A 10216-nucleotide genomic window follows, 5' to 3' on the forward strand; every position below is an offset into this window, starting at 1 on the left:
AATTATCAAAGCAAGATGCAGAGTCATTGAAAGACATTCTTTTATGGTGACACATCAGCTAACTAGTACTAGCAGTTAAATAAATGAGTAGTAGGGTGAGTGGGGCCATTTGTGCTTTCTTTACCCTTGCTAATAATTACTGTGCATGCTAGGCCTTTTGCAGTTCAGGATCCAGGGGCTGGAGATCTTTCTGTTCAAAGGAATTGTTCATTGATTACATGATCTAGGGCATAAGGAAACAAATCTCAAAACTTTGTAGAGATGCACCTTCTCCCTGGCTACCTTTCACATTGCCAGCAGGTACCTTGTTCGGAGAACAAGCAAATTGTCTACTGCACAATCATGCCCTTCTTTCAAAACTGAGTACACAAACTTACCCAGGTTTTGCCTGGCTATGAAAACAATCATCTTTTTAAAAATGACTTATCTGGATTGATGATGAATCCAATTCTCTGAATATGGTGAGTAACTCATAAAAAGTGGCAATCAGAGATTCAGAGGTAAGTCCCTCAGATAATACAAACAAGTTTCTCCAGGCCTGCCTTTGTGCAGTGAGTCTTTGGTGACATTCTCTAAGTACTGTGTGTGGGTTTTATCTCCCTCGCTTTTGATGTAATATGCACGGTTATTTTGTCTAGTGATCCAAAATTGGCATCACTTTTCTTTCTGAGAACAGAGCTGCTGACACTTTCATCCAGTAAATATGTAACAAATAGGAACAATGGAAATATGGAATCAAAAGCAGGGCAAGCAACTGGCATATACACTGACAGTTATACTAGCATTTCAAAATAATATTGTCCTCCTGTTAGGTAAATATAATAGAAGATATTTCAACATCTGATACTATGGGTGTTGTGTATTTTTAACGAAATTTCTTTTATTTTGTATTATCGTAGAGATCTAAGACTGGAAAATTCATTTCAGAAAATACAGGTAACTATAAACTTTAGAGAATCTATGTATTGTTCTATATGCAAGTTTCTAAGATCTATGTATCTTTTGAGTCTTACTGGAGGTTACTGTTGTGATATTTTTAATATTTTATCCAAAGATTCATTATGGAGTATTTGTTGTTTCTGTTCTTTCCTTTTCATTTTAACTATTTTCTGTATTATGTAAAAGATATAAAATGAAGGATTATTTTAGAAATTTATATTGGCTAATAATCATTATGATCAATTTCTTGCGATACAATATCATACTGTATTTTTTATTATTTACTGGAGTTCCAGAGTAGAGACCCATTACTTATAAGGAGTCTGTGTTCATACTATAATATTCTTTGCTTCTAGTTTATTCAGTGAAGGCTGACATGAGTTCACTATTCTTTTTCCAATATGGAAATATATATCTGATTTTTATAGCTTTTCTATGGCTTATAAGTAATAGATATAAGACAATTGCATGGATTCTGGTATTTTAAAGAACATCTTTTCTCTATTAGTTAATTCCTGCTCGGATGTTGTAAACTTACTCCACTGTAGTAATTCAGTATATGTCCCTGTATACAAGTATTCCATATTTCAATAGAAAGTAAAATATACCAACAGTATAGTGCATATTGGTTAAGGTATTTCATGAGAATGTTGTCTTGTGCATCGTATTTTACATGGTGCATAATGACTGATGTGCTCAAAACTGTACAAGTATTCATAAGGAAATCAATGATTTAATATATAATACTTCGTTAGTGCAATAGTTTGAATAGGAATCGCCCCATAAACACGTATGTTCGAATGCTTGGCCACCACGGAGTGGCACTATTAGGAGATATGAGCTTGAAGTATGTGTGCCATTGTTGGAAGAAGTGTGTCACTGAGGAGTGACACATTTTAGGGTCTCAGATGGTCAAGCTATGCCTAGTGTGGTGTTGCAAGGAGCTGCTTGTTAGTCCCGGCTGCCCAGAACTAAGATAATCACATAGAAACTGTATTATATAATTACTGTGAATAGATTGATATTGATTGTATTCCAGTACTAGAGTGAATACTTGATTTAAAAAACATATAAATACATATATAATTGATTAAAGAAATATAAATAAATACCTTTACTATAGAAATAAAACATGACCAAATTCTTATGAAGACAAATATATCTATCAGTGATGTTGGGAAAGTTCTTTGGGAAAATAGACACAGTATCTAAAGAAATTATGTTAAGATCATTATAACTGCTATTATTTTTGAAAGGGATTTGTTTGTTTTTTCTTTTGCCATTTATTTCTTTGTTGGGTAGAATAGCAGTGGTCACATCATGTTCAGGAATAGAAATCAGCAGATTCTTTTGTCATTACAAGTGATGAGGTAATCATGGAATTAGTGCATACTTTTAAAATGAGTACAATTCATATAAAACATGTTGATTTAATTCCACAGTGTATTGATATTAGAAATAAGGAAATATTTATTGATAATCTCCGAAATATTTGAAAAATAAGATGAGAACTTCTAAGTAATTCACTAATCAAAGAAGAAATAAAAAGAGAAACTGACAAGTATTTTAAACTAAATACATATAAAAATTAATGTCTTCCAGTTCAAATGTACCTAACCTGGCTTTGAAGATATTTTTTAGAACGGATTCTGAGATTACAAGTAATAGAAGCCTTAAGTAAATGATATTATATTCCAATAAATGGCTTTACACTCTAGTAAAAGAAACTTAAGAATAAAATTACACAGAATAAGAGAAACAGGAAATTCATAAAGAGAACAGAAAGTAATCAAATATATTAGTATATATATATGTACATATACACATATGTAAATATCTGCCATATATACATGTACATATATGTATGTATGTATGTATGTATATATATATATATATATTTGTGTGTGTGTGTGTGTGTGTATATGGGACGATAGAAAATGAAAGTCAGTTAAATTAAAGCACACCAATTAAAGAAGGTATGAAAGAAAGAAGGACAACCTAGCCACTAGTGTAAAGATTAATAACAGAGCTGTCATTTATATCTTCTGAGGGAGGAAAAATTAGCTTTCTCCAATGAAAGGGAATTGGGTATATAAATTAGTCAATGGCAGAACTTTTGTTCAGGGATAGCTGGACAAAATAGAATAGAATCCAGATTTGGGGTTTTGGATTTGCGTTTTTCTGTTGTTGTTGTTGTTGTCTTTGTGTTTTTCTTGGGTCACAGTATTATTTTTTCTTTTTGAGTGTTATTTCATTAGTTTTCTTTCTTTAGGGGGGTTGTTATATTAATTTGTAGTTGTTTTTTAAAAAAACAAAGTTGTGTGTATAAGGATGAGGAGATTATTTGAATGAACACACACAATTAAAAATAACCACTAATGGGATAATGTTAAGAAACATCTAAAGGGAATAATTTTTCAAATCAAGATACAAATATAAATATTAAGACACATGAAAAATGATATTGTAGAATATGTGTATGTTAAATAATAGGAGTACCCATAAACTCAGCAACTTAAATGAAGTTAAAAAAATCAAAATATGCAAAAGTAAAAATACAAATAGAAAAATTTATTAAGTAGATAACCAAAAAAAGTGTTTTCTAAAAAAATTAACTTATTATTTAAAAACCTTTTTTTTGGTTTTTTCGAGACAGGGTTTCACTGTGGCTTTGGAGCCTTTCCTGGAAACTAGCTCTTGTAGAACAGGCTGGTCTCAAACTCACAGAGATCCGCCTGCCTCTGCCTCCCGAGGTGCTGGGATTAAAGGCGTGCACCACCACGGCCCAGCTTATTAAAAGCATTTTTGCAAGGAAATATAGATTACACTATATTTTAAAACATGAATTCCATATGATCATTTAGAAGATATAAGTGTTGGAATTATTCCCTTGATTAATATCTAAATGTCCCTTCACAGAAAACAATACTACATGTAAAATGAAAAGTATATAGCAACATCTTTCATGAGCATACATATCTGTGTTCAAATTTTTAGAAAATGAAATTCAACAATATTTAGACATGGTTTGCAATTGAGTCAAAATAAGTATGGAATTAAGTTTGGTTTAACATTTAAAACAAATGTTTGTAAACCACTAAAAATTCAAACTGAAACATTGAAAAATGTACTTATTCATAAAATATATGTTCCCATAACTAGACACAATTAGCCAAGCATAGACACATGCATTTGATCTTCACATTCAGGAAGATATAAAACAGGAAAATGTTGATTTGAAGACCAGCTTGGACAACAAAGTGGAAGTTTGTCTCAAACAAAAGTCAAAATTATATTTTATACTTTTGGAAATTAATCAAAGACTTACATATTTCTTTTTCTTTTGAAATGAAATGTTAAGTTTGTTACATCTTACTCTTTTTATTTATTTTCCTAAAGCAATCATTTCTCATTTAATATACCAATCCCAGATCTGACTCCCACTCCTCCTCCTGCTCCCTCCAATTTTCCCCCACATCACCCACCATCCACTTCTCAGAGAGGGTAAGGCTTTCCACGCAGACTCAACAAAATCTACATCAGTTTGAGACAGAACCAAGGCCCTCCTCACTATATCTAGGCTGAGCAATGTATTCCTCCAAGGAATGTGCTCCAAAATGCCAGTTCAAGCAGTAGCGATAAATCCTGTGTGGCCAGCAGCCCCATAGTCTGCCCAAGATCTAAAATAGTTACCCACATTCAGAGGGCTTAGTTTGGTTCTATGCTGGTTCCCCCACTGTCACTCTGGAGTCAGTGACCTCCCATTAGCTCAGGTAACATGTTTCATCTATCCCCAAGCATATTAAATGCCTCCACACCTTCATAAAGACACAATATAACAAAAATAAATGTTTAGCTAACCACTGAAAATTATCTTTCGAGCTCCAATCATTAAGAGTCATGCTAGATCTATGTATGAATGCTATAATTTATTGCATATGACTTAAGTAAATTTTTTTTGCGAACTCTGTATGTTAAAGGGATGTGTTTGAACGAATGAAGAGAAAATAAACTGACCACACATAAGGGATCCTTTGCAATCAAAATATTTCTGAGAAAAAAAATAACCTTACAGACCAGGAAAGAGTATAAGATATTCTATCTTCTGAAACAGACAATGTAGAAAGTTTATCTTCTTTATAATAGTAGTCATATTTCTATCTGATGAAGTAGACTTCACGCCAAAAATAAAAGGTAAAGAAAGGCAGTGTATTTAATAAAGAGAAATTTCTTGAAGAATATATAAATATATATGCACTAATTGATAGCAATGCAATTTCATACTACAAACAGTGTGGGACATTGTTGGGAGAATAACCCCCTATAAAGTTAATACTATAGAGTGACTTCAATACTTCAGTCTTGTCAATAAATAGATTATTAGGGCAAAAATAAAAGACAAATTTCAAACAAGCTGTATAATAAGCCCAGTATAGAGGAAATGATTATGCACTGAGGTCTATCAAATCATTAATGAAGTATTACCACCAACCTTCCCCAAATTATTCCCTAAAGTACAAAGTTAAGAAACAGCAACATAATTTATGAGTCCAGTATTACATGGAAAAAAAACCTGGATAAGAAGACAACAAAGTAATCTATACACCAATTTCCATGATAAACATGGATACAAAAATGTACTATAATTAATAAATGAATCTAAAAATTCATTTTAAAAGATGGTGTACCATGATACAAAAATGTAATATAATTAATAAACGAATCTAAAAATACATTTTCAAAGATGGTATACCATGATTGAATTGGTTTTATCCAAGAAATACAAGATAATTCAACATATAAAAATCAGTATGTATTAACAAACATGTGCACATATATAAATAGGATCGAGGACAGAAATTAGATTATTATAATTGTAGTAAATAGAAAATAGCCTTTGAGACACAGTCAACAAAACAAAACGAATGCCTACAGAATGGGAATAGGAGGACTGACTCAGAAGCCAAAGACAATGGCACTCAGTTTGAACCTACTGCATTACTGGTTTGTTGGGAACCTAGTCTGTTTGTATGCTCACCTTCCTAGACCTGGAAGGAGTGATGAGGACCTTGGACTTCCCACAATACAGGGAACCTTGACTGATCTTTGGACTGCAGTTGGAGGGTGAGGGATATTGAGGAGGGGGAAGGAAATTGGGGGAAGAGAAGAGGTTGAATTTTTTAATTAAAAATAAGTAAATTTAAAAAATAAATAATAGCCGGGCGGTGGTGGCGCGCGCCTTTAATCCCAGCACTCGGGAGGCAGAGGCAGGCGGATCTCTGTGAGTTCGAGACCAGCCTGGTCTACAAGAGCTAGTTCCAGGACAGGCTCCAAAGCCACAGAGAAACCCTGTCTCGAAAAACCAAAAATAAATAAATAAATAAATAAATAAATAAATAAATAAATAAATAAATAAATAATAAAATTATGAACATAAAATAATAGTCAACATCATACTCAATGGGACAAAAACTGGAAGTATTTCCTCAACTATTAGGAGACAAGTATATATTCCCTCACCATTCTGACTCAGTAGAATGTTTGAATTCTTTTCCTGGGTACTATGGTAATGTGAATAAAGGGTGAATTTAATGGAGGAATTCAACTCATTATTACTGCAGACAGTAAAGATCTATCCAAGAAAACTTTAATTCTCATGAGAGAAGAAGACAAATGATTTGTCATGGTCTGCCATTTGATGGATATCACTCTTTCATCTTTCATTCCATAATGCTGTTGCTATGCTAGCGTGAGGAACATTTTTACATGATGAACCAGAACATGATACACATCAAGGGAACTGTTTGCTCAGCCATGTCTTCTTTAAGATATAAATGCAACATCAGAGATACTGTCAGGCCTCATCCTCCTTAAAGCAGATACAGTGTGCTAGCAGATGTAGAATAGAAGATGTCAAAATAAATGAGTATGAGAAGTATACATGACCTTCCCATGCTACTGTATATCTGCACTAGCATATCAAAGGGAAAACAATTGTCTCCACTAAGGTAACTGTGTAAAGGATAGAGACTGGAAGCTTTAGTAGAAGCAATCAGAAAAAAGGTGTCATTGTCAGGCAAGCCAAAATATAGGAAGAAAGAAACAGGTAATGTTGGTTGAAAAGTTTGGGTAGGCTAGGTAGTCTGCATAATGTGGCTGTCAAGGCAGACAATTTTGTGTAGAAAACTTAGCATCCCTGATAACTTTTATTTCTCTAATCTTACAAGATAGAGTCCCTGAAGTCTTCTTATTCTTTGTTCATAAAAGATAAGCACCGAGTCTTTATCTCTTGACTCATTAATTTTTGCTAAGATTGGGGATTTCTAAAAGTCAACATCTTTGATTTCATGATTTCACAAACTATAATTTAAGATGATTCTCTCTTTAATATTATGTTTTTATTCCTGCCCATGTCCTCAAGTCTATTACTCTTCAGTCCTTTGAAATGCTAGGTCTCATAGAGAAAAAGTCTCTTCTCCACCTAGTGAAAATTTAAAGAAATATTACCATTGAGTGTAGAGTTTTATTTTGAGTCACCTCAGGTGTGTGAAGGTTATTCAAAAATGTCTGTTAAAAGCACCATCATATTCAACCTTTCTGATGTATGGTAAATTGGAGATGCTCAATTTTCATGCACCCCATGATCCAAGGGTTTTTCACCTGATCTCCATTCACCCAACACTTCTTTCCAACCTTTTCGGGCAGTCCTCTTCCTGAGAATCGCAACATAGCCCATGCTTGAATGTACCTTTCTAGCAAACCGAGAAGCAAGATAAGTGTTGTACTACTCTGACTTTAATTTATGTGAATTCAGAAATGACCCCCTCTGAGTTTCACAACGATTTTTTTCAGATTACTAGGATACTGGTTCATCTGAGCATGTCTGTTTTCATGGAAAGCATCTCCAAATTGCAGGTTGATCATTTATGTTTTGCAAAAATCATTTGATCTCAAATCTGAAAAATAAGAGTGTGTGCAACAACTCTAGATTCCAAAGCTCTCAGAAAGTATCAGGGTCAATTCCTATATGTTTACCTAATATAGAATTTGAAGCTAAACCTTTGAAAGTTTTCATGAAATAAAAGAGCATGTTGTAACAAAAGGCACACAAACACAAAAAAGTCCAACATAAACATGAAATTATATTTAAATTCATTTGTGATAATTTCCAATTATTGTTTTTTTCTGCTGTGTTTACTCTCATGATTATAGCACAGTGAATGCCATGAAGCTGAGTTTGTTAGGATAAGAATAACACCATGGAATCAAGATGGACACATCCAGGACTAAGTGCAAAGTCCCTAGAGGTAAACCAAGGGAAAATTGGATGGTAGAAAGGGTGGAGGATAAGGCATAAAACAATGTTGATGATCACGATGAGGATGATGATGAAGGTGATGATGATGATGATGATGATGATGATGACACACTGAAGTAGGAGGAATGCGAAACTATCAAAAACTTCCACCTTGTGTAGCTAATCCAGAAATCCAGGAACATTTTTTGCCCTTTGAAATAGTTTTAGTTCACCACTGTATTTTCATTGCATTTTATTTTGTACTTTTCTTCTTATTGTCCATGAAGCTAGTTGTCAAGAACTAATTCAGATCATCAAAAGTTTTGATGTGTTTAGCTTTCTTTTCTGTTCTTGTGGTAAAATAGAGTTTTGATATTTGTTGATGACATATTGGCTATAAATATAGGAGAAAATGTCCTTGTGATCTCATTGATGCTTTACCTCAGTTGAGATCCTGAGAAAGAAGCTTGCTGCACAATGCTGACCTTCCTCTTCAAAGACAAAGAATCTATCTATCACTGCTTTCCATTGTCACTGGGGATGCTCATGTGTTAAAAGCTGCCTTATCTGGATTGATGATGACAACAGGTTTCTGAGGATGCTTATTGACTCAATGATATCCCCTCTGAGGTCCAGATAAGTGGTTGTCTTGACATTTGTAATGCCCCCAGAAGATGGCTAGTACTCTTGCATTTTAAAGGAAGACAGTTAAAGTGCACACAGGCTTTGATCTCCTAAATTTTGAGAGAAGAGCAATTTTCTAGATGCAAAATGTGTTCAGGTCTTTGCTTCCATATTCTGCCTCTTAAAACACTGTACTAAAAACCCTAGAGTGTACAATGAATTGAAGTTATTTGCTGTTACATGCCTGAAACACTCAAAAGAGGTAGAAGCAGTGATTCATTACGGAGAATGTCAATGATAATCTCTGATGAATTAGACATAAGTATAATGGGACAAGGACAAGACAAGATGGCCGGACTCATGCCCACCCTGACTGCACAATTTTGAGAGCTTTTGTATTGCTGTTTCTTTCCCAATTTTGGCAGGAATGGCTTATAATTTCCTGTATTGTGAGAGTCATTCCTTTTCTCTTTGTTGTCTCTGAATATATCATCCTCCCTGGATGGTGTGTCAATTCTACATGCTAATTAATGGTCATCTCATACTCCAGTCACCATATCCAGTTGATTTTCAGATCTGGATACTGTCAGCAATCATATCTTACTATCATAATTTCTTATTAAAAATTGAGAGAACTTTTGGATAAACTCCAATTAAAATCTGTCTTTTTATCAGTCTTGTCTGTGATTGGGAACTACACGTTGTTTACATTGTTTCAAATTATTTGCATGCTGAGAGATTCACAAGGAGTATACTTGGCACAGAGATACAATTCCAACGTCCATCAACCATTTAACTTCCATCCAGGCCTCCAAACCAGTCAGCTGGGGAAACAAATGGGAAGCCTGTCCATGAGGAGCATAAATAATGCAGCAGAAACCTGAAGTTTTCAAGTGTAACAGGGGTGAATGCAGGCACTGCTAAGAACAACCAATTCCCATCTCATAGAAAATTATTCATAGATAGTTTCATATAATACAGAGACATGATGAAAAGAAATCCTAATTTTCACAAAAGATGCAGGGAATGGCTATGATCACCAACATTGTACATGGGAAGGGAATTTGAATGGACAATACCTTCTGCTCTAGAAATGACGTACACCATTCCAAAACAGAAGTTAGAAAGAGAATTCATGATTGCCATCCACCCAGTTATTCTTGTTGTCATTTTCTATATGTCAGAAAAGTGAGTGTTCCACGTGTTACATATTCAAAGTTATTACTTTCCTTGGGATTAAGTAGAGATGCCCAAGGTCCAGACAGTCTGCTTTTTGATGGATATCTCTATTTCATCTTTCATTCCATAATGCTGTTTCTGTGCCAGGGTGAGAAACATTTTCACATAATGAACCAG

The 10216-nt window shown here is 34.0% G+C and overlaps 2 non-coding genes across 2 annotated transcripts; both read left to right on the forward strand.

Annotated features, from left to right (window-relative positions):
* Positions 1–429: 429 nt before the first annotated feature.
* Positions 430–496, forward strand: LOC119803157. Its single transcript, XR_005283567.1, has one exon. It is a non-coding gene; the product is annotated as a small nucleolar RNA SNORD109A (small nucleolar RNA).
* An 8309-nt stretch (positions 497–8805) lies between these two features.
* On the forward strand, positions 8806–8870 carry LOC119803159. The gene has a single exon (XR_005283569.1). It is a non-coding gene; the product is annotated as a small nucleolar RNA SNORD109A (small nucleolar RNA).
* Positions 8871–10216: the final 1346 nt, after the last annotated feature.

This window comes from Arvicola amphibius, chromosome 12 (genome assembly GCF_903992535.2).
Source record: "Arvicola amphibius chromosome 12, mArvAmp1.2, whole genome shotgun sequence".
Lineage (NCBI taxonomy): Eukaryota > Metazoa > Chordata > Mammalia > Rodentia > Cricetidae > Arvicola > Arvicola amphibius.